The 18,205-nt window shown below is 38.0% G+C and overlaps 1 protein-coding gene across 10 annotated transcripts in view; it reads right to left on the reverse strand.

Annotated features, from left to right (window-relative positions):
- The window catches only part of NCALD (neurocalcin delta), a 371,302-nt gene that overhangs the window by 66,776 nt on the left and 286,321 nt on the right, over positions 1-18,205 (reverse strand). Inside the window, exon 1 of one of the 10 annotated variants that reach the window (XM_025870930.2) lies at positions 10,841-10,996. The exons of the other annotated variants lie outside the window; for them this stretch is intronic. The gene's annotated coding sequence lies outside the window, so the exon portion shown is untranslated. Of the gene's footprint in view, positions 1-10,840; positions 10,997-18,205 lie in introns of those variants that run through there. 10 annotated transcript variants of the gene reach the window in all.

The raw sequence follows: 18,205 nt of genomic DNA on the forward strand, positions 1-18,205 counted from the left end.
ATGGAACTCTGCATAAACTCTGCCCACTTGTAAACCTAAGAAACTTCCAGTTATTTGGAGACTTTGAATAGGGATTTTACTAACTGACGAGTGTATATACAAGAGAAAGCGAAATTATAGGTTCATTTTAAATTTCCTTGAAAGGTACCTACTTCAAGAAAGTAAAATGGTGATTAGCAGGGCCTGGGATGAAGGAAAAATGGGGAGTGAGCGCATAATGGGTACAGAATTTCAATTTGGGAAGATGAAAGAGTTCTGGAGCGGTATGGTGTTGGTGGTCCCATAACAACATGAATGTGCTTAACACCACTGAACTGTACACTTAAAACTGTTAAAATTTTTAGGTTAACTTTATATTATGTATATTTTACCACAATAAAAAAGTCCCATTTCTTAAATCCAGAACATGATTTAATGTGATTTCAGTGAGATCTTTCCTTTTTTTTAAACAGTATCTCAAAATTAGTATCTTTTTGTCAACCTGTAACATAACCAAGTTTTGTGCCCTTGACAAGACCCTTTGTGACTTTAACAAAGTAATCCTCCTTGCAAGGATGCCCTGACACAGCAGTCTAGGCTGTTTTGAGGGCCAGAGGAAGAAGTTCGTTCTTTTCGGAAAAGCAATGGGTTGGGCTTTTAAAGTTGGAAGTTGGCCAACATTTTTGGAGGTGAACATAGCAGATTTTAATGATAGTTACTTTTACAAAATGGAATTTGGACCAGGGGTTGGCTCTTTCTTAAAAAGCTTCTATTCTGTGAAAACATCCTCTGGATATGACAGAAAATAATTTCATGAAAACTATAACTTGCAGTTAAACTTCTGCTCAGTGTCTCAACAAAGAAAGCCCCCAAGAGAGTGAGTGGTTTGAGTTAACCGCCCCCAGCAACTGGCCTTGTAAGAGAATTCAGGGATCACCAAGGGTGCTACAGCCGTTTACTGCCGAATAGCCAGGAGGCAGCAAGAAGCATCAATGTGTGCAACGGGCTCAAGAAATAGAATTGATTTCCAAACGTGCACAATTGCCAACAGCAGTGGCGAGTCATGTTCTATAAGCATAAAGCACAGCCTTTGCTCTCTGTCCGAGGTGGAGATAACATCCTCTCTATCCTCAATTGCTTTAAAATCCTTATGTGATTGGAGACTTCACAACTATATCACAGATTCAGTACCTGAGAGGCACTGGACCTTAGGGACAGCACTAACCTGCACGGGGCTGTGGCAAAGTTATCAGCAATATCAGTAGGTGAGGTCACATTTCACTGTAAGGATTAACAAACGATGTTCTTGTTATTCTTTCACTATGTGTGTGTATATAAATATATGTAACATTTATATAAACATGTACATATATTATACACACATACTAAATATATATATATGTACACACATCTGTATGTATAATTTACAATATTTTTCTTGAGAATGGGATATTCTGATTAAGAACATTCTGATAGTGGAGCGCCTGGCTGGCTCAGTCAGAAGAGCATGGGACTCTTGATCTCAGTGAGTTCAAGCCCCACGTTGGGCATGAAGCCTACTTGAAAAAAAAACAAGCAAAAACAAAAAAACATTCTGATAGTTGCCAAACACATATACTGATGGCCAATTTTCAAAGATTAGATATAATGAAATGTAGTTACAACTAAAACTTCACTGAATATAATTTAGTCTTTCGTTGATGACTCAATTAAAAGACATCAGAATAATGAAGCAATGTCCCAGGGGTTTCATTATTAATATCAATTATCATGATAGTATAATTCTATGGAAAATGTTAGGAAGTCTTCATTTTTTCATCTGGCTTGGATTTTATGTGAATATAACTTTGCTAAAAACAAATTATAGTTTTAAAACTATGAAGTTACATAGCTCTCCCTACAGATATCACCCAGCTAAAGTTAAAAGGGATGCTCACACAGCACTGAAGGCAGAAGATAATTCACATTTTTTTAATTTAAAAAGTTAGAACTTTTCTATGAGAAAAAGGAAACACTTAACACACATTGGGGATTTTAAAATAAATTGTATAAAGCAAAAGTAAACAGGGTTATTAAAATATTATAACACCATTTGACACATACATCACTGTTCCCAAACTTTCCCTAGCTTCCTGCTTCTATCTGATCAAATCCAGCTTACCTTAAATTGATAAATTCTAGATCACCACACCCACCTTAGGTATTGTATGATTTTTTTTTTCCTTTTCCCAACCATTTTCTCAATCCCAGATGGGTGTCAATTTCTGTTACCAGGATGTACCCATGATGTTTGTTACTCATGGATGATCCTCTCACTTCTGTGGTCATGCCAAATATTCTCCATTCTTTAAGACCCAGTTCAAAGCTTAATTCCTCTCTGAAGGAAGATGCCTCTCAATGCCACGTATCTTTCTAGGGTTAATCTATTCATTAATCACTTACCAGAGATTTAAGGAGTAGATACAATGTGTTACGCACTACACTAGGCATTATGAGAGGTTGTAACCAAGACACAGCTCTTCAATTTCAGATGCATATGCTGTCTAGCCTTCCCAATTGGACTACAGCCTTTTCAAAGACTGGCTGGTCCTGTATTATGCTTGTAGTATCCTACTTAGCTGGGACATCTTGAACGAAGTGGGACATGTGTTGATTATTGAAAGATTTGGGTCATTGGACCACATCTGCCTGGTGTCAATGGTAAGCAAATGAGACACAACTGGAGGAACCTTACCAGTCCTTGGACAACAAGAAATCTTTCCATAGGTATGTGACAATAGGGCCTACCACATAGAATTAATAAACAGTGAATGAACAAATGAATGAGTGAAAAAAATAATTAATCTTCTAAAGGAATGGTGGGAAGACCATTAGGATTGGGTGACTTTTAAGTAAGTGAGAGGAAAATCAGAGGTATTGATATCTCTGCAGCAGAAGAGACAGAAGTGTCTCTGAGTGAGGATATAAGGGCTACATTTCTGAATATTCCAAGTGCTAGGTTTGGCCAACACATGGAGCCACAGGCCAGTGGGACAGTTGCCATTTTGGCAGCTTGGTAAGAAGACTTCGCTGAATGAGCTAAATCTTATCTGGCCAAGAGGAATTCCCTAGCTTTACTGTAAACCATTAGAGCAGAAAAATAGGCTTAGAAGCATTGGAAATGAGCCAAAAGAGAGTGTCACAGAAAACTAGGCAGCAGATTAGACAGAGTAGGTGTGAGCAAGGGAGACAGAAGCAGATAAGGAGGACTAAGCAGTGACCAAGGGAAAATAGCACAGGTACTGTTATTCACACAGCCTCTCTGGCAGAGACGATCCCAGGTGGCAGAAGCAATGAGGGAGATTTTACTAAGGCAAACAGTCAAGTCTCAGTGTAGCCCAAATCTTCCAGAACCAGCAGCAGCATTAATATGTAGGACACTGTTCTGAATTTACAAACAAGATGCCCATTTGTAATTTGGTAACTGAAATATCTTTTCCTCTAGAAATTATTTTAATTAAGTTAGGCACTTATCCCAAATCATAAAAACCTATTTAAGTTATATGTACCTGAAGTTAGTCCTTTGTACAGGTACTTTAGTTATATCTAATTACCCCATATGTTCCAGTTACTCTGGCTGCTTAAGAAATAACGCCAGAACTTATGGACTTAAAACAACAACAATGTTTATTTTGTTCAAGAATCTGCAATTTAGGGCAGGGCTCAGCAGCGATAGCTCATCTATGGCCCCCATCAGGAGGGTTAGGGGGACTTAAGAACTAGGGCCTGGAATCCTCTGAAGGCTTCCCCACTCATATCTCTGGTTGGTGATGGCTGTTGGTTGAAGTCTAAGCTGGAGGGGTTGGCTGAAACACCTATCTATGGCCCCTCCATACAGTCTGGGCTTCCTCACAACATGGCAGTTGATTTCCAAGAGCAAATGTCACATGTGAAAGAAAAAGAATAGCCCAGAGACAAAGAAATTGTATCTTTTTATGATCCAACCTTGGAAGTCACCTAGTATTGTTTCCACTGTGCTCTATCAGTTGGACCAATCATAAGCCTATGTAAGGTTCAAGGGGAGGGCAATAGACTCCAGCTCTTTATGGTGAGTGGCAAGATTCTAGAAGTGTATGTGGGAGTTGATATAATTATACGGCCAATTTTGGAGAGTACAATCTGCTGCAATATATGACTTACAGGGAAAACAGAATATATTCCAGCTTGAAAAGCAATACAGCACAGTGAGTAAAGAGCCAGGACTCTAGGGCCAGATACCTAGAACTCTGTTATATATTCTTGTGAAACACTGGGCTATTTGCTTAAGCTCTCTGTGCCTCAGTTCCCTCATTTATAAAACTGGGATACTGTGAAGAAAAAATAGTTACTTTGAAAAGAGCTTAGAAGTCTATCTAGCTCCCTAAATGTTAGCTACTATCGTAACAGCAGGGAGATACCTGCCCCAGTTTGGGCAGTGGTACTTCATAGTTTCTGGGGAAATGGTGGTGGCGGCAGCACCACCAGAGGTAGAAAACTAATGATAACAGTTCACATTATTGAACACCTAATACCCATCACTTACTATGCCAAGTAAGTTGGCTTAAAAACCAGTAAGGTAGGCACTAATATTATCCAGGTAAGAAAACGGTGACTTAGGGGCACCTGGGTGGATTAGACGGTTAAGCGACTGCCTTCAGCTCAGGTCATAATCCGGGGTCCTGGGATCCAGCCCCACGTCGGGCTCCCTGCTCAGCGGGGAGTCTGCTTCTCCCTCTGCCTCTGCCTCTGCCCCTGCCTGCAGCTTCCCCTGCTTGGGCTCTCTTTCTCTGTCAAATAAAAAATTAAAAAAAAAAAAAAATCTTAAAAAAAAAAAGAAAAGAAAACTGTGACTTAGCTAACTTGCCCAAAGTTAACACCTGCAAGTTGTAGATGTAGGATTTTCCCCAGATTTGTTTAACTAGATAGAAGTCTGAATTCCTGGATAACTGTGTGGAGTAGAACCCTTCTCCTAGGGGCGCCTGGGTGGTTCAGTCAGTCAAGCACCTGACTCTTGATTTCCGGTCAGTTCATGATTTCAGGGTCATGAGAGGGAGCTCTGCGCCTGGCTCCATGCTCAGTGGGGAGTCTGTGTGAGATTCTCTCCCTCTGCCCCTCCTCCCGCTTGTGTTTTCTCTCTCTCTCTCTCAATAAATAAATAAATCTTAAAAAAAAAAAAAGAAAAAAGAAACTTTCTCCTAAATCTGATTTGCAGGTGAGTGAGAAGTGAATGGCATTATGCCATGGGGATTTGGGCTTATTCAGTAAACCCATCTTGACTGGATTAGTGTAGGAAAGCTAGAATAGGTAGATATTTGACTCTTGAACAGCATGGGGTTTGAACCATGCATGGGTCCAGTTATACATGGATTTTTTCTGATAAATACAGTATAGTACTGTAACTGTTTTCTCTTCCTTATGAGTTTCTTAATAACATCTTCTTTTCTCTAGCTTACTTTATTATAAAAATACAGTATATAATACATATAAAATACAAAATATGTGTTAATTGACTGTTTATGGTATTGGTAAGTCTTCCAGTCAATGGTAGGGTATTAGTAGTTAAGTTTCGGGGAGTCAAAAGTTATATGTGGATTTTTGACTGTATGGAGGGTTGGCACCCCTAACCCCCATGTTGTTCAAGGGTCAACTGCACTTGGGTACCACTAATTTAAGGACTTCTTTCTTAAAATAAAATGACTCTTGTTATTTGCATAAGATAGCATATTTGCCTAAAAGAAAATCATTCTTTAGGTCAGTTCCTACCATTCTCATTTTTTTCTGAATTAGAAGACAGCCTCTGGCCCGCCAAGAATAGGGCTGGGCGTACTGATCTGGAATGCTTGACACTGATAAGAACAGATTGCTCACAAATTAGGCTGGCTGTTCACCAGCTGAAGAATGCCCCTTCTAAGGTTTAACTCAGGTGTAAAATCTAATGGCTCCCAGTTGTTTGCTTGTCTCTTTTGTTTTCATGTTTGTTTGTTTGTTAGCTTTTAAAGATAATTCTTTAATGACCATGAGGAAGAAACGTTGGCCGTTGATATACATAGGATCCCTAAAAGGGGACTTGCTTGTCTTATTCACCGTAGCATTCCTGGTGTCTAGTGTCAAGCCTGGCACACAGTAGGTATGCAAAACTTGTTGAATGTATGAAAGACTGAATGTTTGAATAAAAGCTCAAGCAGACAAAAATCAGAAGTTCATAAAGTAAGCTGAGCTTTTCATGCCAGTGGCACACAAGGATTGTGTTTTGCGGGGGGGGGGGCAAAATGCTTCCTGTAATAATGTGGATGCAGTAGCTAGTTAATAAATGCTTGCCTCCTGTGGCACCTGATGCCTGGGAAGGCATGGGATGGGATGACTTTTGTGGGATGCTATTTTTTATCTCCAAGGATGTTGTAAATATGGTCATCACAAAATTGGTTGTGGTTTTAGTTGTATGAATCACATGAAAGTCTGTGGGAATCAGCTGAGCAGATAGCCGAAGAATGTAACACTTTTCAACATTTGCCTCTAATGGATAGGGTTTAAATTCATAAAATTAAAAAAAAAATCTAGAATCATCCTTTAAAGGATTCATCCTTGTATAACAGCAATATGCAGACTTTGGTTTTCCTGCTGTCATTGGGACAGAATTCAGAAAATATGAATAATCCTTACATTAGGACAAGCAGCAGCTGAATATCGTTCAGATTAGAGATTCCTTTCCTGCAAATCAAAGATAGAACTTTAATGTTAGCTGAGTATACTATGTTTTACATTAGTGTAAACTAAATTTTAAAGAGATGCTGTGTCTCTAATTAAAGGCATTTATAGAAATATGTCCCAAAAAACTAAGGTTCACTGCAGGGATAAAAAGAACAGACTGTCTTTAGTTTGGAGAACATGGCTCCATGTGAATTTAAATATTTATCATATAATTTTTATATCAAAGTCTTAATGAGCACTAACTTTTATGGCATCACTTCTGGAGACAATAAAAAATACTATATTTTGGAATGCTATTTCTAGTTGGATTTCCATCATGGGGCACCATTTAAATGACAGTTGATTTCATGAAGAGTAATGGCACATTCTTTTCTGAACTTAAAATTTCAAACACCTGCCATCAAAGAGGCAAACAGTGCAGCTGGGAGTCAGAGATTTTAGACATTTTCCAAGTTTCTTTATCAAGTTGCCTCAGAGACTCAAAGTCCCCAAAGCAGGTGTTCTTTTCTTGTCTAATGAATAAAAAATGTTTGAGAAAAATCCTCTTTCATAATTCCCCAAGAACACATGAAGGAAAATTGCTAAGCTTCCATTTCAAATGTTAGGGATTTGGATTGAGTTTAGACAACAGCTTGTACAAAATGTCACAGCTCCAATTCTCTTACGCTGAGATGGGAGGTGCTGATGTAATAGAAAGGGCAGCTTTGGACAGTCTAAAGGCAGGGCTGGAAAGATAGTGATATATGATGTCAGCCAACCAACTGCAAAGCTACCTAGTAGGTTGGAGAAGAACATTAGGCAATATCTTCTGCAAAGTCAAAGTTGACATGAGAACGAGACAATTGCTTAGACAGTCATGCTAAACAATATTAATACCTCCTGTATTGTTCTTAAATATCCAGTAAGTCAAAGAGAATTCTGAGTTCAAATTACTCAGGAAGTGTCTCCATTCCCCATTTCATTTTGAATGTGGTGCATCCTGGGGACCTGTGGTAGATAAACTAACAGGCTCTATCCTGGGTAAGGAAGTAACATTATAACTTATAGATTCACACAAGAATGTGCCTTACATTACACTGGAAAGTTACATAAGTTCTCCAATGATCTCACATAACATCCTGCATTCTTCATCTGAGTACTACTGGTTTATTTTCTCTGAGTGGATAAAGGCCGTTTTGTAACTAACTTTAGTCTTATTCCTGTGGTCCATGGTTTGAACTTGCATAACTTGCGTTAACATTACGAGTCCTTCCTCTTCACTCCTATTTAATGAGGTAAGAATTTCCTGGTCCATGCAACATAAGCATGCTTATGGATTTCAACGTTCATTATGGAAAATGAACGAAAGTTATAGTTTGGTCGCTGTCCGGATATACCGTTCCTTTTCACACAGAAATTCCAAGAATACTGTGACATTCACACATTCAGAGAATAAAATCAGATGTGGAACTGGATGTGGAAATGGTGGTGTGTGCTTTGTCCAGTGCAGTTCTACGAAATTTTGGCATCACTAGCTTACATATCATTTAATTCAGGGGTGGATAGAATTCAAGGGGATCCGGAACTTGGATGGGAAAAATATATATGACACTTTCCGTTTCGCCAGTCTCAACCTGAAATTTAGTATTTCTTTTAATTAAAATGTAGGCTACAAACCACAGTACCTGTGATTTTGTCGCTGAGAGAGTGTCACGGATATTCTCACGTCACGTTATAGTCAGTATAGATATTCCGAAATACTTTTTACACTCATCACTATTTCATATGGTAGTTATACCTGCTGCTAGCTTGTACTATTTAAGAATAAATTATTAACAAAACACGTATCACAATTTTTAAAAAATCTGGTTAATGTATTTCAACAAAAGTGGTTCCTTTGTAATCTTGCATACTTTAACTTATGCATTTAAAAGCATCATTCAGAGAAGTCTATAGGCTTTACCAGGTTGCCAAAGAAGCCCATGACACCAAAAAGGTTAAAAATCCCCTAAACTATACACAAAGCAACAATCAGGTCAGCGCAAATCATTCCTTGCTGCTATCTTTGAAGCTGAAACAAACTTGACCTTGAAATCAGCACAGTCTCACCCCTGTAAGTAGATGACTGTGCACAATGAGAGTCATTTTCTTTTTATGTTGCCACGAGAAAAAAAACCTGTAGATTCTAAAGCATTTTTAAGATCACAGCAAAGGTTGCTCTCTTCTAGTGATAAACTTTATCATTGACATTTTGTCACTGACACTGACTTGTTCTCTTATATTTCACATTGCTGAAATCCAGTATGTTTTATAAGGACACTGAATAGAGTCATTTTATAACTTGAATTTAAAACATCATAGAGGGAGATATATAGAAAATCTTTGCTATATCTTTGCTCTCTAAGCTCTAATGATAATTACTTATTTTTCGTAAAAGAAACAAACATCAAAGTACTCCATCAAAGATAGAGCTTTTAAATGACATGCTACCAGTCCTATCCGTGCTCATTTGAAATATTGCAAATCAATTAACATATTTCTAGGGGTGTTAAAAATGTGGCCTCTGAGTTACTATAATTATGAGATCAATTAAATGATGAGATGATGCCTCAGTAGATGTGCCTTGATTGTAAGCACATTAGACTTTTTGGAAAATCCTCCATGGGGTCTCTGGCCAAAAACAGACTTACCAAATGCCAGTCAGTTCAATGAATATTCAGTCACTGAAAGCTATTGAAAAACTACTGATGCACCCACACTTAATTCACTTATCACTGAAACTAAATACTGTTCAAAATTCTCATCTTTAAGAGGAAAAATAAATGCAATCAGAATTCTAAAACTAATAAGGAATATAAAAAATAAGAACAATATATTGCATTACATTGAGCTATAATTCACATATCACAAAATGTATATTCATATACACAGTTAAACCATTATTTCCTGTCCATCAAAATAGTAAGTATATTACATGTGCTGCTCTAATATTTGCCCATTTTTCCTGTTGAATTTGTAAGATTGAGAAACCTGGTTATAAATGCTGGCTTTGATTAACTTAAATGCCAGAGGTTTTCTTTGAATTATAAGCTACAAAACCATCCAATCTATCCAGTGATAGAAAATCCAAAATTACTAAACTCGGCAAGAAAATGAACTACAACAGTGCAAATAAAACAGTTTGCCTTGTATGCGGCGATAGGAATAAGGAGATAAAAGGTCTTATTAATCAGTTATCAAATTATTCATTCAAGATCTGGAGTTAACTTTAGTGACTATTCATATCTGTATTTGAATTAAAGTAACATCTACCAATGATAATCTAGCTTTAGGGCTATTGTTTCCTTCGTGCGCAATATTTCAGTTCTTAAATATAAGAACAGCTTGCACAACTCCTCAGTGAAGGCTATCTAATGCTGTTCTCTTCACAGCTGAATTTTCAGAGGAAGATCCTGAAAATGTGCACTTTGCTCTAACAACCAAAAAGCAACTGCATGCACACACACGTAAGAGGTTCCACCCCAACTTCCTTGGCATAGTCCAGATTATTTTTCTCTAAACAGGAAGCTGTTGACAGTTTCCCTGGTATTTTCGGAATACCCTATTTACAAGAAAAAAAAAAACACACCAACTTTTGTTTCAAAGTATAATGTTCTTTCCCCGCTGTGCCTATTGTTGCTAATTATGCATGCTGCAAACAAGATAGAAACCAAATCCCAAACTATTCTAGACTGATTCAGAATGTGTGACAATTGTAAAAAAAAAAAAAAAAAAACAAACAAAACAAACAGTAACATATTGCAAGACTATGCTGTAGTCTTTAAACCCAAAACAATGCTGAAAGGGAGGATTCCTGGAATTCAACGGGGAATATTTGGCTCAAGCTGCAAAATCCGTATCTCTGAATAATGTCATGTTAGCAAGTGTTGAGCAAGAAAGGCGATTATATTTTAACTTACTTCAGAGAACATTAATCCAAATTTAACCAAATTCCAGAGACTACGCACAAAATTAGCAACTAGAAGCTGCTTCACATTTTTTCCCCTGGTACAACAATCATTGCTCATGACGATAAACTTGGAGGAGGTAAAAGAGAGGGGAAAACTGCAGTAATCTATCAAACATCTAACTATTGTGTATAAAGCAGGCTAATTACCTCACACCGGAGAAGTGCAAGATTTAACAGTCCATGCTCTGTCGCCCCGGGGAAGCAGGGGTGCGGCAGTAGGAGCAGCGGCAGGAACAGAGCAAGCAGCAGCAGGAGTGGTCAGCATCCACCAGATTCTCCCAGGCCTCTGACTGTGTGGACTCAGCCACAGACTCTGCCTCCAGCTGACGTCAAAGTCCCTGTCACATGGCCAGATGAAAGCCAAGAGAGCATTGGTTGTCGTAGCAACCACAGAACAGCTCTGAAATTATTTCAATAGGTCATCTGTCACTGTAGGGTGTGTGTGTGCATGTGTGTGTAGACACACGCACCCCACAATCATCACGGACAGCTCCCCGAGAACCTCAACCTCTGAAGTCGTGACTCAAAGCATTGCCTACAACTGTCCTCTTTAAGACTTTGGTGTCTGTTCTTTACAGTTCCTTGCAGGAAAGTGCATGCCACTCTGAAGTTGCCACTGGTCTCGTTATCACCAGCATGAAGCATGTGTCTCTCTCTGGAACAGAAGGAAAGAAATTGAAAAATTCTGGGGGTAGTTTTCTGAGCTAATTAAAGCTATTTGTAAGCAAATGGATCAAAACAGAAACTCGGGGAGTTGGAAGAAAAGATATCTTAAAAACCTCGTAAGAATCCACATCGATGTCCTGAGACCGTGCAAGTGATGGAAAGAAATCCAAGAAACACGGGGGTAGTGGCCCAGAGATGGATGAGAGGATCTAACGACCCTGACACCGAGTGGGCTGGGGGGAAAGGGCTGATGAATTCCGGAGTCCTGCACTGTAAAATGTCTACGTGGGAATGATGACCAAAGTAGCAAAACTGCACCACTTTAAAACGACCTCGTGAGTACCTTTAGAATGCATTTAGACCCTCGTGTTGAGGTCACCATACAGGTGCCAAATCTCCTCCTAAATGCTCTCGTCCACAGCCCTTTGGGGCTCAGCAAGGAGCAAATGGGTGGATGCCCCACAAACGCAGAGTGCGGTGAGAGCCTAGAGCAGCCGAATAAAGGCACGGTCCTGCACGTTTTCTAACGTCCGCTTCATTTCCTTTAGGACCATCCCCGCTTATTTCTAACTCAGCACACGTGCTTATTTCCCAGTTCATCCTCCCTCTCAATTAACAGGAAGCCAATTAAACAGAATGAAATGAATGCCACAGGAAGGTATTCTGGAAAATACATGCAGAAAACGTATACTCATTCAAAGGGCAAAAGGGCTAAAAGGCAGGGGGGGGAAGATTGCTCTCAGAACCCGAAGGACCTTTCCACGCTAGTGTGATCAAGATTTCTATTCTGGCTCTTAAAAAAAAAAAAAAAAAGAGTTACTCCGGGGTGCTACAAATATAAATGGAAGCTGAACCACCTGAGCAGATTACATTTGTGCCACTTGAAAAGAATGAAATTTCTTCATTGTCAGAAATTGCTTCTTGTTGAACAGTAAGACCAATGTCCAAAATGTGGCTATAAAATCCTCCTATTCCAGCTTCCTCTTCTTTCACTTCTATCCCAGCCCCAACTGGGAGAAAAGATAGATTTGTGTTTCAACGGTTATTGTCCTGATGCTATTAGCTGCAGCAGTGCAAAAGTAAAAGCAAGCTGCCATGCTACAATGATTCAGAGACAGGACAGGTGGGAATTTACCTGTTGGCACAAGAACTAGTGGCTCATGGAACGCAATGTCCATCTAAATGGGTCGGGAGGTCTCCCCCGGGGCAGATTTCCGCAACAGCCACAATTCACCATTTTGCAGTTTGTTCCAGTTACAGTTCTAGGTCTCTGTTCAGAAATGCACATCGTAGGTACTGAATGGAATGGGAAGAGAGGAGAGAAAGCATGTCTTTCCAGACTCCCAGGGCCCCACGTCCTGTGAGCTGCCTGCTTTAGCATCTCTCTGACTCCAGATCCTTGGCTGCCTGAGCAACTCTTCTCTTTCTGCAGCTCCAGCATCTGAGGAAAGCTGCAGTACCAAGCTCTGCCAATAGGTGATGTCCCATGAAACAAGAAGTTCTCGGTTCTGAAAATGCCGAAAATCCAGGGCTTCCATTTGAAATTTAGTTTGAAATTTAGCAAAAACTAACACTTTTTCATTTTGAATTTTCGATCATTTTTTTACTTTTTTCCGGATTTTTTAAATTTTATTTTATTATGTTAATCATTTTTAGGTACACTTTACTATATATTGACTCGGGCTGAAACTCATTGTAAGTTAAAATAATCAGTGGACTGACCTTCCAAATGGAAAGTGGATGTGTGTAAATCCTCCTTTCTGTAGCATGCTTCCAACCTGTTATTGCTCATTTTCCTTTTGCAAACTACCTAGGATTAGAGATTTTTCTTACAGCTAAAGAAGCTACCGGTCACCTGCAGGGTTGAAATCGCAATGATGATCTCTTTGGAGCCGAGGTTTCTACCAGTTTGGTTAATTAATCCAAATGTAGTTGAAAATATCATAGGAAATACAGAAGAAGGTTTCTCTAATCACAGCCCACCACCTTGAGGGAATATGTGTCATTTTATTTTTTAAATGACAACTCATTTTTTTTTTTTTTTGGTGAAAATGATTCACTGAATTTAAAAATACCCATCCAAAAATAGTTCTGCACCATAGTTTTCACTTGCTGTATGAATGTCAAGGCTACCTATTATTAGTTTGACCACTTTACCGGAAATAACTGATAAAATCCCAAATAAGGAGTCTGATTCAAGTTCACACATCTGAATTAACAGGTGGTATGGGCCATGAGTAGACAACTATAATCAGCCTTTTATTTGATGTTTTTAGGTAGAAATGTTCCTGTCTGCCCATCTTAACATTCGTAGGAAGGCCATGGACCTATTTTTTGGAGACATTGGGTTCAAATCTCATCTGGGCAAGTTACTTCTCTCCTCTGATCCTCAGTGCCTACATCCTAAGGTTGTTGTGAAGATTATAAAATTAATGTTTTCTAAAATTCTGACTCCCGGCCATAGGGTAGATGGCTTAATGTGTATGTCTTTTCTGGTTTATCTGTCTGACTCTGATAAGTCTACAAAGACTTTCAGGCAGAGGAGAGACTCTTACTCATTTCTACAGTTCTATGGTTAGCCCAGGGCCCAAGACATAATGAGTGCTCAATATGCTGAGTGTCTCAACTATTGGGAAATCACTGCTGAGCAATAGAAAGAAATGGTTCCTTTTTCTTCCCACTAACAGAGAAGAGGGAGACGCCCCTCAACCCCCAAAAAAGGCGAAGGAAAAATAAAAATAAAACTGTGGAGCTATCACAAATTTTTCTAGCAACGAAAAGGTTCGAATAAATTTACCAAGTAAATTAAACTTATCTCTACTGAATCATGACTACTTTTTATGAGGGTACATAAGTTATATGCTGATGTATCTTATGACTATTACTGTTAATGTTGGATAATCTTATTTAGTAACTGACATTAACTGAGCATTTAATACATATGAAGCATTGTTCTAAGTGCTGCAGAAATATTAAAGCATTCATTATAATAACCCTATGAGGCAGGTACTACTCTTTTCCACATCTCACAGCTGATGAACCTCGAGCAGAGAGATGTCAAGTATCTTGCCTACCTAGTACATGGCAGCGCCAGGATCTATACCCGGGAAGCCTGGCTTCATAAATTCTGGGAAATAATTTACATTTGATGTATTTTTAGAAAGAATGGAATTATTTCTTATGTTTATTTTATACCTAAGGATTGTTTTTATTTTCAATTTCTTATGCGGGAGAGAAGGCCAACTTTTCTACACCTGGGAACTCTAATGATCTCAATCTAGCTTTGGCCTAATGAGTAATATTGCAAAAAAATCTAATCAGGAAGATTGGAATCAAGGAAAATGGGCAAAGTGCAATAGTGAAAATACCCTGAATAAAACTGTGCCCAAGTTATTATAGTCTTCACTGAAGCAACTATTTGGATTGAACTGGCTTGGGTAACTCCTGTTGCCCACTATGATGGAGTTTCATGTGTTTAAACCAATACTTTCACTGAGATAACAATAAGAGCTGAGTTAAAAAAAAAAAACTGTTTGGAAGACATCAAAGAGCAGCAAAGGCTGAAAAATCTTTAAGTTCCAAGATCTCAGATAAAAGGAAAACCTATTGATATAAGCCCAACATTCTCCACATTATCTGCTGCTTTTCTCCTCAAATTGTTTGATAATTCTTAAGTGGTGTGGGGCTTCTGGCATTCTCAGAGACTAGAGAGACGAAAATTGGGAGTACAAATATTTAAAAGCACCCAGGACTTTCGGGATTGAAATCCTGATTTTAAAAAAGGGGGGGCGGGAGTATCATAGATAACTTTCTGAACTGTTTTCCTGTTGAAGTATTTGCCAATTCCTAACTGACGTTAGGCAAAAGAACAAGAAGTAAAGCATAAAACTGCAGCAAAGAGCATAAAAACATAAAGGGAGCAGTCTTGTAGTTCTAGGGAGACAAAAATTAGAGTTCAAAATTCTCCAAGGAGTTGGAGCTGGTAAACACCCTAAGTTTTCAGTTCTCCTAACTAAAGGCTATGCCATAGAAGTAATGGAAAACAGGAAAAAGATGTACCCTCACAAACACCAGTACCCATCCTAGAATTTTTACAATGCCTAGCTGGATCAAGGTAATTTGTGCCTATTCTAACTATCTTCTAGAGAAAAATTAACCCTCTCTAAAGAAAGATGACATCACATAGAACCTCTACCATTTTTCATACACCACTTCCAATTCAATCCAAAATCATTAATCATGCCAAGAGAGAAGTCTAACTGACCAAAATCCAAGAGAAAAAAAAATAGACAGTAGAGAGAGATCCATAGGTGATTCACCTTTTGTAGTTATCAGACAGGGATTTAAAAATAGCTGTAATTTTAATATGTTCAAGAAAATAAATGGCAAGAGGGATAATTCCACCTGTAAAAAATTTACATCTATGAAAAAGGAACACATGCAAATTAAAGAATTGAAAAATACAATAACTGAAATTAAGAACACAATAGACTGGTTCACGAGTAGAGAAGATATACCAAAAGAGAAAAATAGTGAAATGAAAGGTAGATCAGCAGACACTAGACTGAAGTACAAGAAGAAGAGAAGACTGGGAAACATAGAAAACAATGTAAGAGACATTTGGGACATGACGAAAAGGCTAATGTGTGTATTTGGGAGAGGAGAGAAGAGGAAAGAGAGGTAGGACACAAACAATATTTAAAGAGAATTGGCTGAGAAATTTCCAGAATTTACAAAACAACAGATTTAAGAAGCCCTATGTAACCCAAACAAGACAACTACAAAGAAAATCACACAAAAATACATCATGGCCAACCTGCTGAAAGCTAAAGACAAAGACAAAATCTTAAAAGCAGTGAGACCATAAAGTCATATTAACTTTATAGGCAAAACAGAAGACTTTTTAACAGTGAAACTCAACAGTAAGCCAAACAATCCAAATTAGAAAATCAGCAAAAGACAGGAAGAGACATTTCCCCGAAGAATATATACAGATGACAAATAAGCACATGAAAAGATTTTCTAACATCATTAACCATAAGGGAAATGCAAGTTAAAAAAAAAAAAAAACAAAACATAATGGGGTATCACTACACAACTATCAAAAGGACTAAAATAAAAAATAGTGACGAAACCGAATGCTGGCAAGGATGCAGAGAAACTGAATCACTCATACATTGCTGGTGGGATTGTAAAATGATACAGCCACTATGGTAAATGGTTTGGCAGTTTTTCAAAAATATTACACATGCAACTACCATATGACTCAGCAGTTGTACTCCTGGTATTTCAGAGAAATTAAGACTTATGTTAACACAAAAGTTTGTACTCTAAAGCTTCTTACTTTGTAATGGCTGCTAATTGGAAACAATTCAGATGTTTTCTTTTTTCTTTTTTAGATTGATTTATTTATTTGAGAGAGAGAGAGAGAGCACATACATGTGTACACTCACATGAGTGGGGGGAGAGGCAGAGGGCGAGAGAAATCCTCAGGCAGACTCTGCTGACAGCAGGGCCTCATGTGGGGCTGGATCCCAAGACCCTGAGATCATGACCTGAGCCAAAATCAAGAGATGGCTGCTTAATGGAATGAGCCACCCAGGTGTCCCTAGATGCTTTCAATGGGTGAATGGGTAAACAAATTTTAGTATACCTACACCTTGGGATACTACTCAGTACTAAAATGGAACAAACTACTGATACACACAAAAATCTATGTGAATGTCCAGAGAATTTTCCTGAGTGAAAAAACTAATCTCAAAAGGTCACATACTATATGATCCATTTATATAACATTATTGATATGGCAAAGTTATAGAAATGAAAAACAGATTGGTGGTTTCCAGAGATTAAACTGGCTGTGGGTGGGAGAGAAGTACTTACGTTGTAAAAATACAACATGAGGGACCCTTGTGGTGATGAAAACTTCTGTACCTTGACAACTTCTGTATCAATGTCAGTATCCTGGTGGTAATATGGTACTATAGCTTTGCAAAATGTCACCTTTAAGGGAAAGTGGGTAAAAGATATTTGGATTCTCTCTGTATTGATTCTTTCAATTCCATGTGAATCTACACTTATCACAAAATAAAAGTTTAATTAAATTTTTTTAACTGAAGATAACATGAGACATTTTCAGTCAAAAACTGAGGGAATTGGTTTCAAAAGAATTACACCAAGTTTCTGAAGAGTTGTTTAGGGAGAAAAAAGTAATCTCAGATGGAACACAGAGATACAGAAAGGGCAATTATATAGATAATCTAAATGAATACTGATCATAAAATGATGTCTCGTGGGGCCTAAAATATGTGTAGATTCAAAATATGGGGCAGAGTTAGCACAAAAGGTAAGAGAGGATGGATAGAATTAAGATGCTCTAAGATTCTTGTATTCTATAAAAGTACTAATTAATAAGTCTCTAATAAGGTAAGGATGCACAGTGTAATCCTTGTCTCCACTAAAAGAATAACAGAAGAATGCACAGCTAATAAGCTAATAGATCAGGAAAATAATTTTTAAAATTACTTGATTCCAAAAATGAAGCAAGAAAGCAGGAAAGAAAAGAAAGAAAATAATAGGATAAATAGTAACATTCAAGATTTAATCTCAAACATGTCAATAATTACTAAAATACTTAAACTGACTAAATAGTCTGATTAAAAGACAACAAACATCAGATTGTATTAATAAGCAAATTCTAACTTTACTGGATTTAAGAAACGGGAAGTGATATACAAACTACCAAGCAATAGCTGGTGTAGCAATATTACTATCAAGAAATAGTAGTTGATAGTAATATAGGCAAGAAATACTGCTAGAGATATAGAGGAAAACTTGATAATTCAC

Source organism: Callorhinus ursinus, unplaced genomic scaffold, assembly GCF_003265705.2.
Source record: "Callorhinus ursinus isolate GAN/ISIS: 27379988/994484 unplaced genomic scaffold, GSC_fseal_2.0 scaffold5, whole genome shotgun sequence".
Lineage (NCBI taxonomy): Eukaryota > Metazoa > Chordata > Mammalia > Carnivora > Otariidae > Callorhinus > Callorhinus ursinus.